This window comes from Grammomys surdaster, unplaced genomic scaffold, assembly GCF_004785775.1.
Source record: "Grammomys surdaster isolate TR1022 unplaced genomic scaffold, NIH_TR_1.0 129, whole genome shotgun sequence".
Classification (NCBI taxonomy): domain Eukaryota; kingdom Metazoa; phylum Chordata; class Mammalia; order Rodentia; family Muridae; genus Grammomys; species Grammomys surdaster.
Genome location: NW_021604587.1, coordinates 3,781,820 through 3,807,510, shown reverse-complemented (window position 1 = coordinate 3,807,510; position 25,691 = coordinate 3,781,820). Strand labels below are relative to the sequence as shown.

General features: G+C 43.1%; 1 protein-coding gene across 2 annotated transcripts in view; it reads left to right on the top strand.

The window, feature by feature from the left end:
- The window catches only part of Slc24a3 (solute carrier family 24 member 3), a 478,143-nt gene that overhangs the window by 40,183 nt on the left and 412,269 nt on the right, over positions 1-25,691 (top strand). Inside the window, exon 1 of one of the 2 annotated variants that reach the window (XM_028754975.1) lies at positions 21,610-21,709. The exons of the other annotated variant lie outside the window; for it this stretch is intronic. The gene's annotated coding sequence lies outside the window, so the exon portion shown is untranslated. Of the gene's footprint in view, positions 1-21,609; positions 21,710-25,691 lie in introns of those variants that run through there. 2 annotated transcript variants of the gene reach the window in all.

The window sequence follows — 25,691 nt, the reverse complement described above, 5'->3', positions numbered from 1 at the left end:
TGTGTGTGTGTGTGTGTGTGTGTGTGTGTGTGTGTACATATATATGTGTGTGTATATACACACATATATATGTATATGTGTATATATATATGGATAAAGGTGTTGGTAAGGCCTATAATAACTAGAATGGAGATGAAGACACAGTGAAAAGAACTGGTGAGAAAGGGACTGGGAGCTAAAGGACACATTTAACACGGAGAGAACTGGCTGAGGTTAACAGTGTGGTGGAAGTCAGAAGATGAGTGTGGAAGAGAATCTGCTAAGACATACTCTGAGAGTGCCATCATGATATCTAATGTTTTGTATGCAAATTTAAAAGTGAAAAACTCTTCAGTATGACAAATAGGGAAATTAGTGATATGATCCATTATCGTTACCAGGTGCAGGCACTGTGCCTAGCTGAACACTCTCTGCCTCTCTGCAAAGGTCAGCACAGCAGGCTTCTCTCTATAAGAGCACCACAATTATGTATGAAGCACTGGACTATCTTCATGACTTGCCCAGATCCTTTATAATCTTAGGGGACTGTGCTAAATGGGGTCTGTTGTTGCCTGAGATGCTATTCTGTAGCACACAACTGTAGTGTACTATGCCACAGAAAAGAAAGACCTAGAATAAATGAGTTAATTATTTGTTGTAAGAAGTTAGAGGCAAAAACAATCAGATAAACCCAGAGACATTCAAAGGAAAGAGCTAACCTATGCATGTACAGCCAGTTAAATAGCAGAACTTAGAATCATCAAAACCAAACCTGGTTCTTCACGCAGAGCAATGAAATACACACTCTTCTCAGTACATTTAGTCAACAGAGATGGCCAATATTAAAAAATGGTGGTGCAGAGATACAGTGGTGCACAGAGATCTTTACCAGTGCAGTAGGGGACCCAAGCAGAGCTGGAGTTGTTCTAGAGAAGAAGATGCCACAAGTGTGATCCAAGAGGAAATTGAATACTTGAAGGAATACGCACTAATGAGACTTATCAGTAGTGTGAAATATCCTTATTAAATTTATTAGTGGGCTTTACCCCACAGATAATCAAAGAATAAAAGATGTGATTTGCAAAATAAATTCTAAAACGACATTTTTGAAAAGTCAACTTTTTTTCTTATCTCCTCTCTCTCCTCCATCTCTGCCTCTTCCACCCCCTCCTGCTTCTTCCTCTCTTTCTGCCAAGCAGGAGTACTAGAAAGTAGAATCAGGCTATCAAGACCAGAAAAGAAACAGGTATTAGTTAAATGTCTAATAAGTATCTCTTTTAAAATCAAGAGAAGGCAACATTGATCATATTATTCTTTTTAATATGTATTTTACCTGAACTTCTGAGTGATACAACATGTTAAGACAGGTTAAAGATAAAAGCATTTCCTTAAGCTGGTGGGGTGTCTCCATGGTTAAGAGCACTGGTCACTCTTCCAGAGGACCTGGGTTCAGTTCCCAGCATCCACATGGTGATTCACAACCATCTATAACTCTAGTTCTGGGGATCTGTCCTTCCCTCTGCGGGCTCCAGACACACACAGTGAACACAAATACATGGAAGCAAAACAGCCACCTTTCCTTATCCTTCATCTAACTCTGACCTTGCATACCAGAATCGTTCTCCTCAGTTACTTCCCTTCAGTGTTTGTCTGGCGAAAGGGAAATTAAGGAGGGGGACAAAAAGGAATTCAAATCCAATTTCTGAACGTCTTCAGCACTTTCTAGTGATCTGTGACTTTCTCAGAACACTCTTTAAGAGGGAAGGGTATAATCCAGAAGTAATAATTTTGTGGCTAAAAATATGAGGCTCCCAGCCACTGAAATGTTCAATGCTGGCGGCAGCAGACAGCTCCCAGCTCCGTGTGGTGTAGCAGCCAACAGTCACGTGTAACGGAATGAGAAGTTGAACTGTGGAATCCAGATTGCAATATGCCCGTCAGACTTTGAAGAATATGAATATTTCGGTAATAATTCTGTACTGATTATGTGTTTCAAAGATATTTTTGATGCATGTAGGGTTTTTTACATTTTTTTTAAAAAGAGAAGCTTGACTAATACTAGGTAATATAAGGTTCTATTTAGTGCTTGCATCTGTACATGTTTGTTTCTGTTGGCCATCAGGTCTAGATCTGCTTTTCCTAACTGTGTGATTTGAAGCTTGTGTCTTAGTTTCTTTGTGTCTCACTTGCTGCTTTTGTAGGCAGGGATGGTAAGTCTCAGATGCTACACAGGCACTTGAGAGAAGTGGGCAAACCCAGCTTACAAGGGACTGTTCATGTCATGGTAAGGCTTTATAAGCGGTACACTGGATACTTTTGTTTCTTGCCTGCCAGTCCACTTTTGTTCAGGAACACAGCAGAATCCCACAAATTGAGGAAAGCAGAGGGTCTTGGGAAAAAAACCTGACCATGGTTCTGGCATCTTGCTTCATGATTGGAGCCAGAAATCTGAAGCAGCATCAAAGCAGGAGATTGATATTTGTCTTCCTTATGGACTTCTTCATATACAGAGAATTAATTCTATGAGCCCAGCATCCCACACTCCTAGTAGATATATGGTGTATAAGCCAGAACACTTGTTGGGCATGCATGAGACTCTGGGTTCCATCCCTAACACAAAAATGGAATAACAACAACAAAGGCTTTTAGCATTGGTTATAAATGCATACTAAAGTAAAATATTAAAGAAATGTTTAGTTAATATATTTAATGTGAGTTAATATATTTAATACTTGAAATATAGAGGATCAAGTGTCTTTTATTTTTTTGCAAAATAAAAAATTGCTTAAAAACACCAAAAAAAAAATAAAGGTAAAAGAACAGACAACAATAACCAAGAGTCATCTGAGTAGTGCTTATGGCTTGGAGCGAGCATCGTTCGTTTGGATGCTTCAGCTGGTACTCATACTTCGTGTGTCAGTTTGCTTTTTGTGCTTTTAGTTACACGAAACATTTCTGAGAGTTCCCCAGACACAGCACTCTTTTTCCTCATGGCTGCTTTCATTGGGTGGGTTAATAACTTTGTCTTTTCGAATTCCTGTAGCTGCAGTGTAACCTTACTGACCACGCCACACCATCATTCCCGTGGGCGGCTGGATCTTCCACAGCTCCATTACCTTGTGGCCACTTTCCCTTCCGTGACACCACTTTCCACTGCTTTGCCTCACTTCTGTCTTGTGGGCAACATCTTCTTCTTTGGATTATCCATCTTGCAAAATGTCTTGAGGCCTGGAATATGGGAGAAACCTCAGCTTCATGATCCGCTGCCCTGTGGGAGTGGGTCAGCTGATGCAGAGACACTTCAAGGGCGATGTTGAGAATTTGGATGTGTGGGCACCCACTATTTGATGATTTGAGGTAGCAGCAAATGCTGAGTTTTTGAATGAGGGACCATAGGAGTGAAACTCGAACTGTGGTGTTGGGGTACCACTGTTATTTAACTAGACATAGCATCTGACACTGGTGACTGCAAAATGAGAGCTACATATGCTGGGTATGTTCTCTGGGGAGTGAGACTCCCCTCCTGTCCCTCTATATCCCTTGCCCCTCATTTGCACTGAAAAGGCTCCTTTCCTGAGAGCATTCCTCTAATGCTATCCTGTACACAGTCTGAGCATGTGAGGGAGATGTGCTTGGCCAGCAATCCCTGAGTCATTCAACAGCCATGTGCCCAGGCTCTATTCTACACTGGGCTCCGAGCTGGCCTCTGGTATATTTTCTGGCAACTGAAAGTGCCTGAAATTGCTCTCATTTTTGGTTTTTGGCAGCTAACTTTGCAGCATATTTTCCAAACCACTGCTTATACCGTTTGCAGAAGGTTTTAAAGTTGCTCTTTGCTTGCACAACTTTCCAGTATCCTGATGGTGGAGATACACATGTTAGGAGCATCGTCTCCTGAGATTGGGCTACAGTCCTATTTTCTAAATAGGACAATCAACTAATGGACAGGGTCTAAACTTGCATTGCTGCTGATTAATTATTCAAAGCAGTGTTTCATCAAAGCCAGCCCTATTTCTCAGCACCATCTTTCCTTGGTGTTTTTAATTGACCTAGGAATTATGGCTACCATGGTCTACAGGGTGTGTTTGGATTTACTTAGGATCAGATGTCTTTGCCTGGAGGGTTAAATTCCACTACAGAACTCCCCAGACCAGAATAGAGGTGTGGCCAAAGGGAAAAGTTCATTTTAGAGGGGAAAAAAGCCTAAAACAACCAACCAACAAAACAAAAACCAAAAACAATCCTTCACCATTAAATGCTTATAAGTTGTGTAAGAAAATAATGCATTTGTTTACAAAATTGGAAATTTATTTTAAATGAGCTCTCTGGCTTTCAGTGTGAAGGGAACTAAACACTCCTGAGCAAAGATTATGCTTCTGCATATTATCCTACATGGTCCTAACAATAACCTTATAGTTAGGTGTTACTAACTTCACAGAGGAAACTAAAGCCAAGAGAGGAAAATAAAAATACCCAAGATCTCATATCTTTATATATTAGAATTGAATTTTAATTTATTTGTCTGGTCTCAAATTCTTTACACTTTTCCATGTGAAATTAATTGTAAATGCTTTGCTGATAGCTTCCAGTCTCCTATTTTGGTACCATTACAGACATCACCAATTGATAGCCTATCTATTGTCTCTACCTTATAACGTGTTGCTGTCTTTGAAGGTGTTGAATGGTGCTTAGAATAAAAATTCCATCTGACTCCATAAGGCAAAGATAAGGAAAGCAAAAAAGAAAAAAAATTAGGAAAACTACCCTAAAGAATCCTGCTGGCAGGTAGCTTTTAGGCCAGTGTGATCCCTCATTGCTGTAGAGAGCTCTCTTCCTCTTGGCATTTTCTTAGACCCATTATTTCTATATTAGGGCTAGTGAAGGAGAGCTAAAGTAATCCCCAAGGAATAAGCCACAGACGGCAAAGAAAAACAAGAACCTGTGAATTTATATTCTGCATGTTCAGCCAATGTCTTGGCTTGGGTTTCCCTACAAACAGACATTCAGGAAAATGCTTTAGTACAAGGAAGTTACCCAGGAAGCAGACAGCAGGAATGAGGTAAGTGAGGCAGAAGGGCAAATAAATAAATACCTTTTTAAAAAAACATGTGGGTATGTGATACACACACACACACACACACACAAGTGTATGCATGCATGCATCTGTTTGCATGCATGTATATATATGTACACATATATTTATACACACACGTGCACACACACACATATGCATACAGATACTCACATGTTCCCCATATCCATATATATGCATGCACAGATGTTCACACACTTACCACGTGTGTGTGTGTGTGTGTGTGTGTGTGTGTATGTGTATCACATACCCACATGTAAAAAGATCAAGTTCAGGTGTCTTCCATGATTCCTCTTTACCTTATTCTTTGAGACAAGATTTATCATTGACTCTTGCAAGCTACCCAGGGAGCTCCAGGGATTCACCTGTCTCTGCCTCTCTGACACTGGCCTTGCAAACACATGGTGTTATAACTGTTTTTATATAGATGCTGGAATATGAGCTTGGGTTCCCATGTTTTCAAGGCCATGTTTTCATTTCAACATGTCTAGTGGCTGCAGTAAGTTTTGTGGATATGTAATTTATGGCACTGGTTGATTCCATCAAAGACAGCATAGAGTGCTGTGTGTAACTCCTAATAAATTCCTTGTTATCTTTTACAACCATTACGGGAGAGCATCATTACTCTGGATACAGCGGGCCATGTCAGCCAGAGCAAATGTTACTCCAGACAGCCATGGATCCAAGATTAAAGAGGTGTCAGGGCCAAAATAAGTGCCTTTGAGATGAAGCCAAATAGATTCCTAAAGCAGAAGGGCAGATGGAAGGCAGGAAGAACTCAGATGCCTTTTGTGTTGAGGAGACCCTCAATTATGAAGGGTCCCAGCAGCTACTGGTAGCAATATCTTTGCTACCAAAGCTTGGAACAAAAAGAAAAAGGCATTGTAGTAACAGAACAGTAATCTGTCCCTGGTAATAGATGCTAATTAACTCAGACAGCCGATTTTAATAATTTTTGTCATCTGTTGAAACCAGCTAGCTGGCAGAATGGTTCAGTTTCATCATTTCAAATGAGTGGATGCTCAGAGTTCGTCTTTCATTCCAGGTTACCTTGCTTCTAGCTTTAAAAATGCCTACAGATATAACGGGATGGTACAGTTCCCAGAAACTCCTGCTCATTGCCTTTGAATTGTTTTGGTGTGTTCATTTGAATAAGACAGTATCCCACTCCACTGTGGAAACTAGCAGCCAGCAACTCTGTGGATTTTCAATCACTTTGTTTCAAGTTCCTGTGATATATTTCTTTGGATCTTCCAGTCTGGGGATGGGTTAGCTTCTTCTATCTAACTGTGGGTACAACTTGGCAACCATACTCCAAAGCAATATGCAAAAGTGGCACTCACTCTTTCAAGAGTGTCACAGTGGGAGCAATGTATGTGCTTAGATTTCTGTCATTATGCAATAGGTACTTTGCCTCTAAGAGTCAGGCGAGGTCAATCATGTGGCAACATGTGGAGCAATTCCTGGATGCTTGGTCTTCCCACAGGATTAAGCAAGGGCTCTGTTTCTCATGTGTCTCCCTGGGGCTGCATCTGGAATAGTGCCATTTCTAGAAGGTGTTGGCAATTGTCCCAGGTAGCCTATGGACTCATCTGCCTGTTTCTGTAGGTAAAGGGAGGGGCAGTAACTTAAGTTTTACATCCCCTGGTGACTTGTTTGGATATTCCAAGATATAGACCATATTGTGCTAATTTCAACGAGTGGTATCCAAATGTTGAGGGTTAATGACATGCCTACCACTCTTGGTCATAGAAACCAGCCATTGTCAGGGCCTTTTCAGCTCAGGGGAGGAGAGTCATGCAAGAAGGGGTTTACGCCTATTCCATAAATGACTTCCATGCCAGGTGTCACTTTGACACTGCATGCTTCTACCCTTGGGGCCTTAGCCATCTTGGCAGTCAGGTCAGAATCTTCTGGGTTTTCCATATCCTTCCCTGTAGTCTGACACTCACCTCTCTGATTGTTTCATAGTGTTAATTTGGAGTCATCAGCATCTTTGCTTGTAGGAATCAGGGATATACCAACCATGCCCTTCTGGGGTCCTGGTATAGGTTTGAGCTTTGAGGGTCTGTGTGAGCTCACATATCTGTGCTTCTTTTTCAATGGCTCAGTCCTGCAGGAAGGGAGCTGAGCAAAGGTGATGGAAGGACTGCCTTTCCAAGCTGCTAGAGTAGATGGAGAAACCAAGCATGCCTGCTGGAGAGGAAAGCATGATCTTCCATTCTGGGCCAAAGGAGTGGGTATGAGTGCTAAGGGAAGCCCTAGCAGGCGAAGAGGGTCTGTATGGGTCTGCTCCTGCTGTGGAATCAGTGGAGCTTACATGAAAGAGAAAGGAGACCTGATCAGCTGAGCTCTCCCATGGCCAGCTGCAATGTGTATGTGCTGCCTCTGGCTCCCATGGCCTCCTGAGCAGTGAGAGGGACTGGCTGAGACTCTACGAGCTTAGGGCTTTTCTCGTCCAATACACGGCTCATGTTCTCAGTTCCGTCTTCTTGGTTCTCAAGCTGAAATTGCTCCTAGTATAAGCTTGGGGATTTTTTTTTGGTTTGTTTTTACATTGTATGGGCAAAGAAAACATGTTCATGCTTATATCTAGTCTGACTATGGGTAGCTTCCATCCACGACTTTCCCAGTATGCTCTAATGGAAGCATATATTCCTAGGCATATTCCCTAGGCATCCTACTGTCTCTCCACAAATGATGTGACATTAGAACCCATCTGTTTCTGCCTGTCCCCCAGAGGTTCATGAATAGATCCTGAGAACCCCTTTTAGTCTTAATCACTTTTTCCTATACTGTGAATGAACCCAGAACCTCACGCTTGCTCTGCAAACATTCTACCATTGAGCTTTTATGTTGAAACTGGCTCTCATCAAATTAACCAACCTGGCCTTGAACTCACTCTGTAGTCCATGCAGGCCTGGACTTTGTTGTCCTGTTGCCTCACCTTCCCAAGTAGCTGGAGTTATTGGCCTTCACTGTCGGGTCTGACTCTCCTTTACTCTCCCCTGAGCTGAAACTGGAGCAGAGAGATCTCACTTTTGGTGGGAAAGCCACCTGCCAGGGTGAGTCAAAGGAGGATTTCTGAGAAAGCATTTCAGGCACAGGTTCAGGGCATGGTTTGGGGATAAAAGCAATGGATCTAAGCATTGTGGAGTCTCCTCATTCCTCAGCGACAGACTCAGCAGCTCCTTCCAGTCCAATAAAACCAGTGCCCTGTGGCTCAGACAAGTGATGACAAGTAAAATTCATAAACAAAAGGAAGGAATTCTCATGTCCTTCTGACTCATGCTGTATAGGCAGGGTGGCCACAACTGGTTGGATCTGGGTGGCTCAGGAAGGCACTCACATGCCCTAGAAACTCTCTGGGTTCTGTCAGGAAGGGAAAAGCTTCTTGGGGTGAGGTTAGGGGCCCAGTATGGTCCAGTCTTTTCAAAAGCAACCTTGTCAGAAACTTGAATTCTGAAGACAAACGCTCAGGATCAAATGTGGGCTGTGCCACTTAATAGCTGTGTGACTTTCAAGAGGTTACTTAACCTCTCTGTGCTAAATAATTTTTCTCTTTAAATACAGATCATGAAGTAATCAAGCAATAATAATATTGATTACATTTCCCACACAGGGTTGTGACAAGCCATGTACTATATCTAAAGCTACCATATGCAAATCACTAAGAAGACTTTGATACATAATTACTACCATATAAGTATCAGCTGTTACTACTAATTATTCTTATATGCTGAAGAAAGGATATATCTGTTCTTTTCCAGGAAGAGTAAATGTCTTTGATCCACTGAGAGGGGATTCATGGGGCATTAATGTTTTCCAGGGATGGAAGTTCATTGGTGATTACCCACTGTGCTTCCCATGCCCAGATATATTTGCATCTGGTTTCCATGACTACCCTCTAAAGCAAGGGCTATGTGTATTTTCTCTCTGCCTAAGGAGTTCAGTTATTTCTTTGTGGTGAATGATTAGTTTAACCTTTGATGCCCATCAGTATCAGACAGTATTGGGATTCAACTGTCTGAAAGATGGAGAGGACTTCCTTCTGTTCCCTCCTCTCCTCTTCCTCCTCCTCCTTCTCACCTTCCCCTCTTTCCCTCCCTTTTTCTTTCAGCTCTTCCTATGCAGCTCTCTTTAGAGCAGTTATTCTCAACCTGTGGGCCTCAACACCATTGGGAGTCACATATCAGATACCTTGTATATCAGATAGTTTCACTACCATTCATAACAGTAGCAAAATTACAGTTCTGAAGTAGCAGTGTAATATTTTCTTTTGCTTGGGGAGTGGGGAATCACCACAGCATGAGGAAAGGGCAGCAGCTTTAGGAAGCTTGAGGACCACTGCTTTAGGGTGATTGTGGGTGATTTCCACCTCGTCTCAGGGCCTGAGCCTTGGATGGAAACAGAATGACAGCCATGATGTAGAACACTTCTCGGGACAATAATGGATCTTTGGATGGGTTTTCATCCTTGTCTTCTCCATGTGAACCCAGCGTATGTGTGAGGATTGAGCATATTGAATAGGATGGGCCCTTGGATATGTAGATTCAAAGTCAGATGTAGCCACCAGCAGGCATGTGACTGTGGACAAGCAAATGTCTTTTCAGAGCTTTTACTATTGCCATATATATGGGGGCAGGGGGAAAGACTGACTGTGTGCACTCAGTATGGGCTTCAGCTGGTCCATCAGACATTTGCTATTGGAAGCTTCATTCAAGATGAGAATGTAAAGTATTTCACTAGTGACTTCTTATTCAGGAATGGACTCAGTAACTTAAAGGAGTGTAGAGGTGACATAGGCAAACCTTGAACACGCTATGCTAAGTTAAACCAGGCAGTCCCCAGAAATCATGATGAAGAGTAAGCCATGTCCAGTGTAGGCACATCTGTGAGCTCAAGAGGCAGGTTAGTGGTCACCTTAGGGTACACATGTTGGTGACAAAGAGGGATTGCTGCTAGGTCCAAAGTACCCTTTTGTCATGATGAAAATATTCTTGAATTAGCAACTCTGCAAATACCTTTTGGAAAAGGGTTTACTGGCTTTCACATGAGTGAAATTCTCATGAGTGAATTTTATAAGTTCATAATTTATATAGTAAATCATATCTATGTAAAGTTGATAATATGGCTTTTATGATTACTATACATTGAGAGGATGGTATTTGGGGTATGCCAGACTAAAAAAATAAATAAATATGAGAATTAATTTCACCTGTTTGGTGTTCTCTTTTAATATTTCTGCTGGAGGCTCTCCCTAAGGACCATCGTAGCTCCAGAATTCTATTCTTCTACCAAACCTTCCTCAGGTTTGAACTTCTGGTGACTTGGCATCATAGTTAGAACTCAATTTTGGGAAAAAAGTCATTTGGGTCTTTTTCTTTCTTTTTTTATTTAAGCATCATTTTCAAAAATAGGTTTTTAAAGAGAAATTTTAGAACAAGTGTGGTGAGTCTTGGAGCTGGGCTTTCCCTTTCTCCCATCCTGTGAGCCATTCGAAGATATGTTTATAACCATGGACAGAACTGTTTTTAAAAATTCATAGTCTGAGCTGAACAAAGGTTTCCTTAATTGAGCCTCCCCTGAGCTACAGCTGAGAGAAATAGGCAAGGCAATTGATTCTGGAGTAGCCGGGGGCTCATTGGATGTCTGTATTTCTTTGTCCTGCCTGCTTCTTCTGCTAGAAATGTCTTATTTTCCTCTGAAGGCTTAATATCAACCCTCGAGTCCTAAGTACACCTGCAAAGAGGAGTGAAAATGACCTCATTTTTTTTAATGATTCCTCCTGGAGAAGTGGTTGCCTAAAGTTTTCTTCTGCTGGCTGCACTTGCTGACCATTGTGAGAACTTTGAGAAGTCTGAGTTATACCCCTTTGCAGACTAGAGTCCTGCAAGAGTTGTAGACTGTCAGTCTGTGGAAGGAAGCAATATACCCAGATTACTTCAGGAAACATACCTGTGTGACAAAATACCCCCGGAAAGATCAACCTAGGGGGAAAATTGTTTATGTGGACTCTGTTCTGGGGATGGAGTCCATCGAGGCAGGGGTGTCACAGTGGCGTGAGGCAGCTGCTCATGCATCTAGAGTCAGGTGGCAGAGAGGAGTGAGTGTTGGTGTTCAACCTACTTTCTCCTTTGTAGTCAGCCCACAGTGCCATTCCATGAGATTGAATTGGTCACTTTTAAGGTGTGGCTTCCATGGCTTTGTTTTTCAATTACCCAATCTATATAGTCCTTCATAGATATACACAGAGATTTGTCTCCTGAGTGATGCTGGAGAGTACCAAGCCAGAGCTGTGGGTGTGGTTCTTATTACTGCTGTGAGAATATGTTCCCTTTGCTCTCCAGCTGTACCTTACAGGCCGCTCAGAATCTGAGGCTGGGCCGGGAGCCCTCTGCACTCCTGCATTCCTGATACACATACTTGGGAAGGTCCCTGTCTGTAATGGCTACCTGCATCTTTAACTATTTTCACTGGTGCCAGTGTTCAGGGTCTTTGAGACCCATGCCATCATGCAGCTTCCTATCCCATGAGCTCTTCCTGCCTATGGCAAAGCTGTGGAATAAAACAAGCGCTGAGGTCTTTTCTGATGATAACTGGGTACAAGGAGGACCAGTCCAAGAAGCAGGGAGGAGGAGGAAGATATGAATGAGCTTTTGCTTTCCTGTAACTCTCTCACTGGGTGCAAACTTTGAGAGATCACCAGAGAAAAACAAGCTGGGGTAGAGCCTAGACAGCCATGATCAAGCACAAGGTCAGGGCAGACAGGATCGATTTGTGGACTACTATGCAGATGGCATCTGGGCCTATCTGGTTCTAGCAGTAAGACACCAGTAAAACAATCCAGCTCAGCAGAAGGCTTTCTCTTTAATATGAGTGCAGGAATAGACCCCAGATCAGAAGGAAATTAACTGGGCAATTCTCCTAGGCACACTGATCTCATAAAGTACCCATGAGATCGCAGAGAGGTGCACAGAGAGTGTTTGCCCCTGAGCCAGGTTATTATTTCATGGCTAAGTCCAGAGAAGACTTTTGTCCAAGAGGTCTTGCTATTAGAGATTAAGCCCTCCAACACCTCTAATGAGAAGACAGGACAAACTCCTCTGGAAGAGGGCCTGAAGCCAAGGTACAGCTTGAGATGCTGGGAGAGTTGAGGGGTCCCTAGAGTAAGGACTTGAGTAGGTACGGTTCTGGAGCAGGCTGCTCCCTACTGCCTGATGCGCCTTTGTGACATGTTCAGAGTACTTGGCCACAGTGCGTACCAGCATATTGTCACAAGGCCCTGGGGCAGAGTAATTATTTAAATACTGACCTCTCTGGACCTTTGGAGATGCCCAAGGGACAGCACAGCTCATGGCTTTATTTGCTGTATGTCTTAAAAGCTCCTCTGAATGGCAGTACACTGTTGTGTTTAAGAATCAACCAAGTGATGAGCGTGCTAACCACGTAGCCAGGCATGGCCTCACCTGGAAGGGCTCACTGTGCACACTGAACTTGGCCATGATGCTTGCTCTACTTTCAGAGACTGGAAAATGGGCATTATCAATATTAATGCACTAATGAAACCTTAGCAGCATTGTCTCCAACATTTTACATAAAACCATACAGAGACATTTAAAAATATAGAGTGCCATTCAGATGCCCACCAGGGAGATTCTGCCACCAACATTTGCTGTGCCTCTAGCTTTACTGTTTCCCTCTTTATTGTAAAATCTTTCAGAATCCCCTATCATACCTATAAAAACAACCCAGTCCCTCTGTGTTTCAGATGCAAACACTAAGGGGAAGATGATATTAGTGAGGTGGGTCAGAGTTCAATTGTCTGGAGTATGAAGGACTAAAATACTAATAAAAGATCCTTGGGTTGGAGATAAAAAGTGGTGGATCCAGGCCACACTCTGCTCCTACAAACACTGAGAACTTGGAGTGGTCACCTTAAATCTGCCAGGACTATTATCAGGCTGATCTTAGATTCAGTGTTGCTGATTGTCTACCTACAACACGAATTCAACATGTAGTTTATGATCTTTGACAAGTTGTTAGACTCAACTCCAAGACATTTCTTTTCCATTTCTGGAGTAGCAATAACAACCTTCACATCACAATGTGACTGTCATGTTGAGATGTTGAAAAGCAATGGAAATGTCCATCCTTGACTATGTCCGGCACGATGTGGGCATAGGTAGAACGACAAATGTTAAAAGGAAAAACATGCATATATCTTGGCATGGTGTTCTGCATATCACCTCACAGAGGAGACATCACTGAAGGAGGAGACATCACTGTATCTGTGCTGTACTTAGAAGAAATGGTAGAAAGAGCAGCATTGATTGGAAAGGTAAGTGGAATAAAACTGGACACAAAGAACCAATGATTAAAACAAAACAAAAACTCAGTTCACAACTTGTGCGTCTTCTTTATTACTCTGTGGAAAGAGCTGATCTGGTTGCTTCAGAGGAAGATAGCTTTCTGGTTTATTGCTTCCCATCAAAGAGTTATGAGACCCCTGACCTCTCTGGGCCTTTGGAGATGCCCGAGGGACAACAAAGCTCACGGCTTTATTTGCTGTATATGCTCTCTGCCCTCCCATAAGAAACTCCTCTGCCAAGGAAGACACACTCCCCTGACTTGGAGAGCGCCTGTCTGTCATGCCTGTCATCAGTACAGAGGGGCCAACTGCAGACATAGATCAGGGTGGCCTTGGGAGTAGGAGATAGCAAGGAATGACTTTCTCCAGCCCCTCAGATGCCCCCAGTCCCTTGTGTGGCTCAACCTTTGCTTCATGCTGCCACAGAAAACACATAGTGACATTCATAACACTACCATGGCTTCAGTGAACATCTCTGTGGCAAATGTGGCTCTCAGAGAACATCCCTTTTCAGCCTCCTTCTCTCCTCTTCTGCTGCCTCCTTTTCTCCTCCTCTGCCATGGTGTGGAGCTGCCTGCTAGGTGGCCCTGATGGACAAGGCACTGTTCCTCACCCAGCAGATGGGCACAATTTGACCTGATAGGTGTGGGCTCTGTGAAGGAGGAGAGAAACTTTGCAGTGAGAGTTCACTACCTTTATGAAACCTCTTCTTGTCTTCTTGTGGGACAGTTCACACATGGAAGGCCAGGTTCTCAGGAGTTCCTGTGGCAGTAAGGACACAGACCAGAAAGAGGCAGATGCCAAACAGGAAACAGAGTCTTCTGGTTCACAGCAGTGCTATGCTATGGCAGAAGGCACGTCATTTCCTATAGTCAGAAACAAAATGACTAAAATGCTTAATCTGCCTGGTGATTCCATCACAGATGTTGTTAATAGAGTATGGGGTTATCAAGGCTCCAGTAGTGAACAGATCCATGGTCACATCCAGAACCCCGTTTCATATTTTTTCCCCCTTCCCTTGTGTTTGCTTCATCTCAAAACCACTTCTTTCATGGTAGCAAAGAGGCTGCCATGGTTCCAGGTCTCACCTCTTCTCATAGAAAGCAATGTATGACATCGACAGTTCTTTGTGAAAAGCAAGAGGACCTTTTGTCCTTCTTAGAAGCTATTACCAAATTTCCCTTCAGTGAGACCACTGGTGGTTACCTTTCTCACCCAGACCAGAGACATGTCACAGTCAACTTCCTGCTATTCAATCAATAGTGGCCCAACCATGAAGTGAAGACAAGCCACTCATTCCATCTCTATGACTTCCTGCTGGTACAGTAGGGATGGGTGGCCGTGATCTTGAGAAAAAGACTGTTGATGATGTATCTACCATGGGGCTCACCAAGTACCAACCCCAGTCTGTGCCTGACACATACCTGTGCTGCTACTACCCATTTATCTTTCTACCATGGAGAGATAATAAATAATTCTAGAAGAGACAGTATGCCCTGTTCATTGCCAGAATCACTATAATGGACAGAGTATCTCATAGCATTCAGAAAGGACTGGCCCAGTATAGCTTTGGGGGACAGAATGTGAGCTAGAAAGCAGGAAGCAGACAGTCTGCAAAGAACAAACTGTACTGAGTGGGACACAGAGCCCACGGCTAGGTGCATGTGGCAGAAACCCAATCCTAAGTAATTGAGTTTCATTTTCAATGAGCATTTTCCAAGGGGAAGTCATGGGAAGCCTGCCTCGAGGTCTGTGCTGCTTGGTGGAATTCTGAGAAACAATGGAAATGGAGGGATCCCCTGAAAGTCAGCATGGGGGATGATGAGATCCAGTCAATCCTGCTTGCAGGTCAGGAGGTATGTGATGGTGGGGAGCACCCCACCTTCCCCAGCCTGTCACTCACTGTCAGGCTCTGTAGTGTCCTCTTTCTCCAGCTTGCCTTTCCTCTCAATGGGCCTGAGACAGCAGGGCCTGAAGTGGATCTTGTTTTTCCATTCACCCCTAGTGTAATCCTGTTGCTGGCTTCAGTTTCCAGCTTGGATAGGTGTGAGCATGACCCAAAGAGCAGCACACAGTGAGAGTGAAGTGACTGTGTTGAAACAGAAAGTGTGCCGTCAGCCCCCTCCATGGTCCTGGCCTCTTTGGGAGGCCGCAAAGGGGTTGTTTCTCTTCTGGAGTCATGTTCCATGGTAAGAGAGAAAAGAGGAAAACGTCATTAGAATGTCCATCACAGCTCTGAAGCCATTTGCTTCTGCACACACCTTCCTGTTTGCTTCAAGTGACATTGGATCAAAGGCAAGGCCAAGATTACTTTTGGTCGATGACATCATTTGGATTCCCTCTAGACACCCCGTCTGCGCTCCTTGGGTTCCAGCCACAGCTGTAACAGGTCACTTTGAATTCAGATGCCCATTTAAATGATAGGATATGCTTGGTTTCGTTCCAAAACCCTTTCGAGATGGGATATCCCTGAGATGTGGAAGCTGGCTTGATGCATTCAAAATAAAGGTTTTTAGGGGCAACTCTAAACTGGTGGAACAGTAGCAACACAGCACTCCTTCTTCAGATAGACAATTTGGGAGGGCTTTCTGGACACCTCACTGAATGTCCAGTGGGCTTTGATAGGAGTAAGGGCCTCCATGGTGTATCATGGTACATTCCCTACCCTCCACTTGGTCTTGCCTTGCATTCTCCCTCAGCATCCTCTCTCTCCCCTTCAAAAGAAACTGTTTACATCCAGGTCTTTGTCTTCTTAAAGTTGGCTTTTGGGGAACCCAAGCCAGGATACCTCCCACTGTCGCCCAACCACTATGGTATTTGGGGCCTTTAATCATTTGAATGTGCTGGCCCCTGGCCATCAGCTGCCAAGGCTGGCTGAGTATTTGGGGAGCTGTGCTTTGACTAACAGGATCCACTTTCAGTGGCCCAGCTTCACCACCTGTTGCCTGGAATTGATCTCTTTATGCCCTGTGGCCATCTTAATCTCCACAGCAGCTCAGTGCTCTTGCAGATCCATTCCTTTGTTTTATAGATGGCAGCTGAAAGGCTCACTCTGCGTGACAGCAGGAGAGATGTTTGTTCAAAAAAAAAAAAAAAAAGAAAAGAAAAAGCAGAAGGCAAGCTGGTTTGGATGAGAGCCATGCTGGTTTATTCTTTTAGATTTCATCAGATTTTACATGAGGTGGGATTTTAGGAAAAATGAGTCATAGATTGGGTAGGAATCTTTCCATTGCTCTTTCAGAAAGACCAACCTAGACTGGCTCAGGCTGCTGACAGAATTCATTGCAGCACGGGATTCATCTTGGATTCATCCATCAAAGTCAACACATGATGTCATCTGGGCCTTGGCTGCTCACCTCTTGATGTTGTCTCTGGTCACCTTTGTGTGCCTGATGTGACCTTATACTCAAGCTTTGGCTTTCCTAGCTCCAGGTTCACATTCGCTGGGAGAGAAGGGGTGAATCTCATTCCTGTGGACTCTTGCTTGACAGGCTTGGTTCAGTTATAGACATTTGTCAGAACCAATCATCATGGCCCAAGAGATGATGGCCTTTTATTAATATGTTCATCAGTTTTCCATTACTATAAACAATGGACTGAAGAAATCAATCTGCTGAAATCTAAAAAATTAACTTGTGGAGAAGAAAGGTTTATTGTGCCTCCTATGCTTGGAACTTGGTGTTATCAATTGCCTAGTTGCTCTGGAACTGTGGTGAGGCAAAGCATCATGGTGGGGCACATATGGAAGAGCAAAGCTGCTCACTCATGATAGCTGAGAAGAGTAACAAAGAGAGAGAAGTGGGGACCAGCATCCCAAGTCTTCTTTAAGGGAGGCATCCTATCTCCTAAGACCTCCCACTAGGACTCACCTCCCAAAGGTGAAGCTTTACAGGGACATTCAAATTATTGTAGTTAACCTACGAGTTCTGTGTAGGCTTCAGGGATGGATAGAACCTCCTGCCAGAATGGGTAGAGTAGGTGTGGTGAAGAGTTGCTTTGGGGTTCAGACTGGAAATCTTAGGATGATTCAAATTAAGGGAGAAAAGATGCAAAGGGTGATGGGGGAGAAGAAACAAAATTCAGTGTAGCTAGCATTATAAATTTCTCAGTAGAGATTTATCAAATCCTTCTGTTCAAGACCATCCAAGAGACCAAAGAGAAAAGGATAACCATGCCAGGAAGCCCATTACCTTAACCATGTCAGGAAGCCCATTACCTAAGTGGGTGATGAGAAATATACATGGCTGTCACTCTTGCAACCATCATGCAGAGACATATTTCTTATTCTTTGAGAGGCTATGAACTGTTCTTCCTCACTATTAATGCCTTGTCCCCTCATTCCTGGTCCCAGTCATCCCCCACCATCCCCAGGGAGAATCCCGGTACTTCTTGTCTTTGACGAGCTTTCTCCTTAGGACCACAGACGGAGAATCTGTCTTTTATTTCTCCTCCCTCAGCCAGACTCTCTCCTGATGTTTTTATTGTTCAAGTGACTTAAGAAGAACCCAGAATGAGGGGGGAGTCTTAGTCCCTGTTCAGTCTCTTCTGCAACGGCAGGATGATGTAGCCTGAGAGGAGATGTAGGCAGTTTTGTACTTGTACCCAGTAATAAACTGGAATGTTTATTCAAGCACAGATGATGGGAAAGGCTGTGCTTTTGAGGAGCCAAGTGATGTAGAATGGTCAAAGTCTATTCAATTGGAAGCAAAATGTGAGTTTTTAAGAAAAATGAAGGAACGTATTAGTCAGGTTTGCAGGGTTCAAATGGAAAATACAGTCACAGGGGCCACACCAGCAGAGGGTGGCTTAGCTGGGCTGGATGGAGTCATTTGAAGCTGGAATCTGCAAATTCTTCTGAACAATGTGAATCCCGTGTCTTTAATACTTTATTATGTGTGAAAATGATGTATTTTATTGAGGCCCTGTACCTAATTTTGGATTTCTATTTTACATTAAAAAAAAGAACACTTACATAATATAACTTTAGCCACTATAATATCCAGAAACATAGATTTAAGAGGTAAAAATAAAAATGAGAACGTGACTTTAAAATTATGTTTTTTCTTATAACAAAATGTTTAGATTTTAATGAATACCACAACATGAATGAACATTGTTTTATTGAGTAGACATGACTCAAGACACTTAATCATTTTTGAACGCGTGACTTTCCAGAAACATGTGTTTCAACTCTGACTATTTCCCGTTTCATTTAGTACTGAAGCTTAGTGACTTAGATAATGCAGCAAGGCACACAGGCCTCGATGGCAGAATCCCACTGTAAGTGAGACCGACTAAGTGAAGACACTGTCTTTTCAGTCATAGCCAGTTATGCAAAGAATCCTCATCCTGGCCCAGCTGATGAACCTGCTAGTTTTTTTAGGTAGTACATTTATGCACTCTTAGTACCTGTGTTCAAAACTCCTTGTTTTGGAATGTTTTTATTTAGACCATATAATTCTACCTAATTTCTTCTGGCTGGGACATACAGACTGTTTTAAAGTCTAAGGGGACACAAAATGTCTTAATATTTGCTTTTCTGATGGTCTTTTCCATAGAGCAAGTTACTTTAGGAAAGCAACAACTTTCTCACTTGCTATTCAAATGTCATTTTGAAAGATACATGTTTGTCTGTGGATGTCTATGTATGCTCTCTAAAAATATTGGCTAGGAGCAGATTTACCTGGTAATCGTCTCCTTCCCAGAAAATTGTAGCATATTTATAGTAGTTGTCATTTTATAATAGAAAAGTGCACTCTTCATATTTAAAAATAATTTTTACCTGTACTTACTGTACCTCTGCACCCAAGACTGCATTTGTATGATCCTTATGGAACATGCACAGAGATCAGAATTAGAGCAGGGCTTGCAGGAGTTAGTTTTCTCCTCCTACCAGATAGGTTCCAGGGCTCGGACTCAAGTCATCATGCTATGTGGCAAGAACTCTTAACCATGGCGCCATCTTACTGGCCCTAACTCACTAGTTATTTTTTTTTTTTTAGAAAAAGGCTAGTTATCATCTATAAAGTAAAAAAAAAAAAAGAAGGTCTGAGAGACTAATAGGAAAGTAAGGTCTTGGTGCTGAGCTTGGATCCTTGACATGTCAATGGACCATCAAGAGGAAACTGGGCTCTGGGCAGGATGCACGGGTCATTAGAACAGCCCTCTTTGCTACATTTAGTAGTGGAGTCCATGTCAGGGAGAAAGCTTTCTGGAATCTTCATCCCTGCATCAATCTCACAACTACTCTACCTTGTCATTCCCAGCATCCACAGCAGCAGTTCGGACTTTTCCTCATGTCTTTAGTATCAAATTCTGGGGCAGTCCCTTTGCCCTTGTTAGGGATTCATCGAACTTGCTTCTTCCCATGCCTGACTCCCTGAGGATTGGTGAATTGGTGTGCATGTATCATGTGGGACAATGGAGTGGTCAGTATCAGGCTGGGCTAGAAGTTAAAATATTTTGGTGGTGAGTAGGGAAAAATGTGGACCTTTCCTTTCATTCACTATGGTGAGCCTGCAATCTTGTCTAGGGAGTGGCAGAGTTTCTATGATGTGACTGTATACCATCCATTTCACAGGAGAGCCCTGGACCTAGCTAGCTTGCTTAGGTCCTCATCCTCCCTGTCTACCAAGACTTGATTCTACTGTGCTTTGTGTTCTGTTCCTATACCTGCAGAAATGCCAGGTTCCTACAGGCCCATCAACCCCTTTTCCTCTGGCGCTGAGAGGACAGCCTCTCACCATCTGAGAAAAGACTGCATAACTGGTATGGTCAGAATGCAACATGAACATTAGATACAGAATCCAATATCCAGCCTTAAGGAGGATCTGAAAATGATCCTGAATTCCCAGCATCCCACTCTAAGTGGGATGGTGACTGGTATGAGTTGATTATCTGCTCCCTCTACCCTGAGCAAAAGGAAATTTCTTCAAAGGGACTGAGACCCTTAACTGTATTCAAATTCAACATAAGTTTTCTGTTGAAGTAAAGACTTATAGGAAGAAGTCTTTGGTTTAAATCAACCATTAAAGCTGCTGCCTTAGAGTGCCAGAGCTGAAGTGGGCACTGGAGGTGTGACCCCGCCCATCAGATTCTTAGGATCTTCTCATCTGCCAGATACAATGTGCACATAGCCTGAGGAAGAGAAGCTAATAGAATCCATGGCTTCACTAGGGTTTGGAGTTCTCTAAGACACCTGGCATCTCCCCAGAACCCTTTCTGGAAGCTTGCACATATTTAATAAAAGCAAACAAACAAACAAACAAACAAAAAACAGTATACAGTCCACTTAGCCTCAATTTCTTTCTCTATGCTGGGTTTGGAGGGCTCAGTTTGGTGAGTTATGGCCTTGTTACACATTGTGTTCCTTTCCAAGGACCAGGAAGCAGTGCAATGCAGAGGGAAGTTCTTATTTGGAATCTCTGAAGGATTTTGTATTGGAGATGGGGTAGATATAGAAACAAAGTGGAAAGGGAAGGATACAGAGGGGAGAGGGGAGAATTGGCCCCAATGAGTATGTATCTATATGGAAACCTGCTACTTGGTAAGCTGATTTAAGAAATAAGAATAGAGTGTTTTTTAAAAAATTCAACAGAAAAAAAATCCTCAGGTATAAAACCCTTACGCTTTTAGAAAGTAAAAATTGTCTGGCTACCCTCTTGGGATACAAATGGTGGGCCAGAAAAGGCACCGTGTGGGTAGTAGTGCTGGTCACTAGAGACTGCAGAAGGCGGGCTGCTGGCTGCTGGCTTATGCAAACTCAACCTCCAACCCTAGGGTGAAGACCTGGAGTACACAGAGTGGAGGCAGCTGTGTAAACTGCAGGGTAGATATTTATAGCCTTGGGGAGGCATGCAGGGCCAGCCTAGAGTCTGTCAGTGGCTATCACCATCAGCTTGAATCTTGTGTCCTGGGCTGTTTTCTGCTCCTTCCTTCTTGAATGATGCAGGAGATTTCCAAAACTTAGTTTCTGCACCTTCGAGGGAGGGGCTATGGCCATGGTATTTGGGATACTTGGGAATGCTGGCTTTCCACTCCAGGACAGCATCCCAGTTCTCAAGAGGATAGAGTTGTATGTGCTCTCAAAGAGGGACTGCCTGAAACTGTGAGACTATTCTCACTGGCTTCTAGCACTCTGGGACAAAGTGGGAAAATGCACTATGGACTCAGATATGGACTTGGGTTCCAGATCGGCTGATCAACGCATGGAGCAAAAGTGTAACAGAATGCAGTGACATGGCACAGGAAGGGAACTTGGTGCATAGGTGAGGGACATACAAGATGCATTTTATATTCTTCTATTTTCCATTTTTACTAACATATTAATCGCACAAGATAATATGTCTTATTGTGATATTTTCCGTGTGTGTGTGTGTGTGTGTGTGTGTGTGTGTACTTTGATCACATTTATTTCCTTGACCACTCTCACTGACCCCTCCCTCTCCTACATTTCCACCTTCACTGCAGTCTTCAATTTGTTCAGGTGTCAGAGGAGTTAATCCCTTAGCAGAGAACAAACAACCCCATCACTTTTCTGAGCCTAAGACCAATATCTGAGAAGCATTAGAAGGCCTGTGCATCAGGCTAGCAGACAAGAGATAGTGTGTTAGGAGTCGGGGCTGTGAACCAAGGATCTAGGTCATGGGGCTTCCAAGAAGATTCATCATTGGTATCTGAAATCCTTGGGGTCTGCATGCTTTGGTTATGGGAAGGAGAACAGGAGAGGGACAGAGAATGAGAGAAAGGGGGAGCAGGGCGTGCTAGAGTGCAAAAGGGTGAACACACAGCTCTGTAATGGAAACTTGGCACCCAGCCTTCACTTTCTTTGCTTCCTCAGTGCATGCAGCTTGGATCTCAAATTGAGAAGCAAGTTTCCTCCTCTGACAGCAGCAGCCCACAACATCTCTATGGCCCCCTCGTGTCCCTTCTGCTCAGAGATCACAGCCCTACAAGCTTCCTCTACTGGTGACATGTGACATGAAAGCCTGCTGCTTCCCCCACCCCCTGTACCCCCTGCCTCCTCCCCTTTCCCTGACTAATTAGGCCAACAGGCAACTTTCAGGGCCTGGCAGTTGAGAAGCCAAGAATGCTGTGAATTAGGGCCAAGTGTTTTTGTTGACATTGCTCTAGTGTAGCTTTGCGGAGCAACCTCTTTCCTGTAGCAGAGAAGTCCAAGGAGCCAGGGAGGTGAGTTAAGGGAGAACAATACAAAGTGCAAGTGTGGGGACCCTTTGCACATCTGCTTCATCTTCCCCTGCCTCCTACCACTCCCACTGCCCACCCTTTGCCTATTCTCCCTAAATGCAAGACTGCAACAGCCCATGCCACAGATAGCCAGGTTCTAGGAAGCTACTGAGCAGAGAGCTGTGCATAGAGTGAGACTACCAAGTGTTCAAGTCTTTGGTCTGTGAGGCTTTCCAGATGTGCTGCCTATCTTTATAGTAGTTTCTGGGGACTGGTTAATAAATGCATGGAGACGGTTCTCACTCCTCACCTAGTGTAAGGTGGAGGCCCTTTCTCCAGTCTGTCTTATTATCAGCTGTGCATTGTAACCAGGGTGAGCTTCTTCCATCTAGGGATCTGCCAGGAAGGTGGTCTTTGAAACCATCAAGCCTGGATTCAGATCTTTCTTCTGTTACTTGCTCACTGTGTGATGCTGGCAAGGTGCTTAACCAGGGAATGCTTCCACTTCATTTCCTTGTGTGCAAAAGCAGAGGCAATATTTCCACATAGATTTATTATGAATGTAAAACATACTTAAAATGGAAAGCTGTTTGCACATAATAGATGCTCAATAAGCAGAATGACAAAATCTATGAGAAGTACTCAATATGGCCTTAGATTGCCTATAATTTTAGGCAAGACTTTTCTTCTTTAACTAATTAGTGACAGAGGTAAAGAGGCCATGAAGCTTTCTCTTCTACTAGGAGTTTTTTGAGGAAACCAAACTGAACTACAACACTATTAAACTTTGTTCTCACTGAATGTTGTTACTACTGATATTATTAATATTAACATTTTCTCAGACTCTGAACATCATTGTTGTATCAGTGTTCAGTGGTCAAGTCTGTTTTTGTTGAGATAAAAGTCTGTAGGTTTTGGAAGGCCGAGGTGCTGTCTTAATAGTGTCTAATTCCTGAAGATATTGAATCATTATGTTAAAAAATCCTCTAATTTTCTGCTACAATAGCTGGCTTTGCTTTTACATCTCTTAATTGGTATCAGCTTTTCTCTTAGAGTCACAGATCCATGGAAACTTGGCAAAAGAGCTTTGGGAGTCATTGGAAAGAATACTTTTGTTTCTTTGCAAGTCTTCAGGGTCTGTTTGAACCCTAAGATTGTAGGTCCACGGAGCACCCTCCTCTGACCCACACTGTGAGCACAGACAGTAGAATAGCTATCCTGCCAGCCGTAGCATGCTTATTTCTTTAGATACCATGTAAACTGGCAGATATTTACTGCTCTGCCCATATCTGTTGCTCCAAACTCTTGCTTACTGGCACTGTACACCTTCCAGAAAACCTGCATCTCATTGTCCAAGGTCTTTGCTCTGCACCAGAGCTTAATTTGGAGCTCCAAGTCATAGGTTAGAAAAGCTAGAGAGGAGGATGAAGAGATGGCTTAGAAGTTAAGAGCATGTACCGCTTCTGCAGAGGACCTGAGTTCAACTCTTAGCTCCCACATCTGGTGGCTTATGACAGGCTAGAACCCCAACTCTGCTCTTCATGGGCACTTTCACTGAAATGCTGTGCATGCCTATACAACACACACACACACACACACACACACACACACACACACACACACACACTTTAAAAATAAGAAATAAATCAAAAGAAAAGTTGGAGAATGAATGTTTCTGGGAATAGCCTTAAAGTCATGAATGAGGAGGAGTGAATAGACCAGTGTCCTGCTCCCTCACATCTTGAGTATCTGAGATGCCTTCCCTCTGACTTATAATGCCTTCAAAGGGGCCCAGTGCTCCTCAGTTATTTTGGCAACTGGCTTGAAGCATACTTTCCCTACCTTACTTCTCTATTCCCTGGCACAATCTTCCTGAGAATACATCTACAAGCCAGTGGTGCTCAGTTCATCTTCGAAGCTGTTCCTGCCACCCAGCCTGGGACAAAGAGAGCTCCCCTCCCCACAGTTTTGATAGTCTTTAATATGGTACATTTATGTTTTAAGGCTGATTATTGGAATTTGTGGCCACTGACCTTATTCTTTCTTCATGATTCTTAGAGTTTGGGGGTTTTGTTTCTTTGGTTTTGTTTGTTTGTTTTCTCTGCTTAGCATCACTTTTAGTCATAAGATCAACCATTTAGGCTAAACAAGCTATCCAGATAACTTTATTGACCTTTGAAACCCTTTCTTACATGTTGTTTTGAATTTTAGCCAAGCTAATACACATAGCTACAATGGAGGGTCTTTACATTTTGTAGTTGTAATGATTGTTTGTTGGGCAGTTTCACCTCTTCTCTGACTACGGGTGCTTTTCTGACTGTATACATAAGTTCTAGTTAGAGACCTTGACAATTCTACATTCAGGATTGGGGCTCCATTTGGGGAAAACCTAAATTTGCTAGCTGCTGATGCTATCTGTAGCCTTTTGAAGTGAGGTGCAGATGAACACTGCACTTTTCAGAAAGGTCTAGGACCCTAACTTGTCCATGTATAAAGTGGAAATGGTGATTTCAGCTTGAGCTTACAGACTACTTTCTGTGATTTTATTGCAGTTTGGTACTGGAGAGATAATATTCATTCTCTCCTATGTAGCATTGTGAGAATAATGAAGGTAAAACTGTTTGGAAAATTGACAGTCACTGTAAAAATAGAGGCTAGGAGATGGTGGCCTTTAGCTCTATATTGACCACTTCAGAGTATCACATTGTGTGGCTGAGTATACTCTGTTGTCTGTGTGAAGGCTGCAGGGCACAAAAATGATGGCCCTTGTCTTGTATTTAGAACCATTTTTCTTATTTTTAAAATATTTATTATTTACGACATTTTAAAAAATTTAAATATATTTTGATTATATTCTCTTCCCCTCCCCAAGTCTTTCCATATCCTCTCTCCCTTTCAACCCACCAAACATTAAGTTCTTTCTCCACAAACAAACAAAAACACAGTACAATCATTATTCTAGCCAAAGCTATTCTAGACATTTCAGAGCTAATAATCTTCAATAGTTTCTTTCCCTCATTCCAGGCCACTAGAAAGGGCTACTATGTCTGACCATTCCAGGCC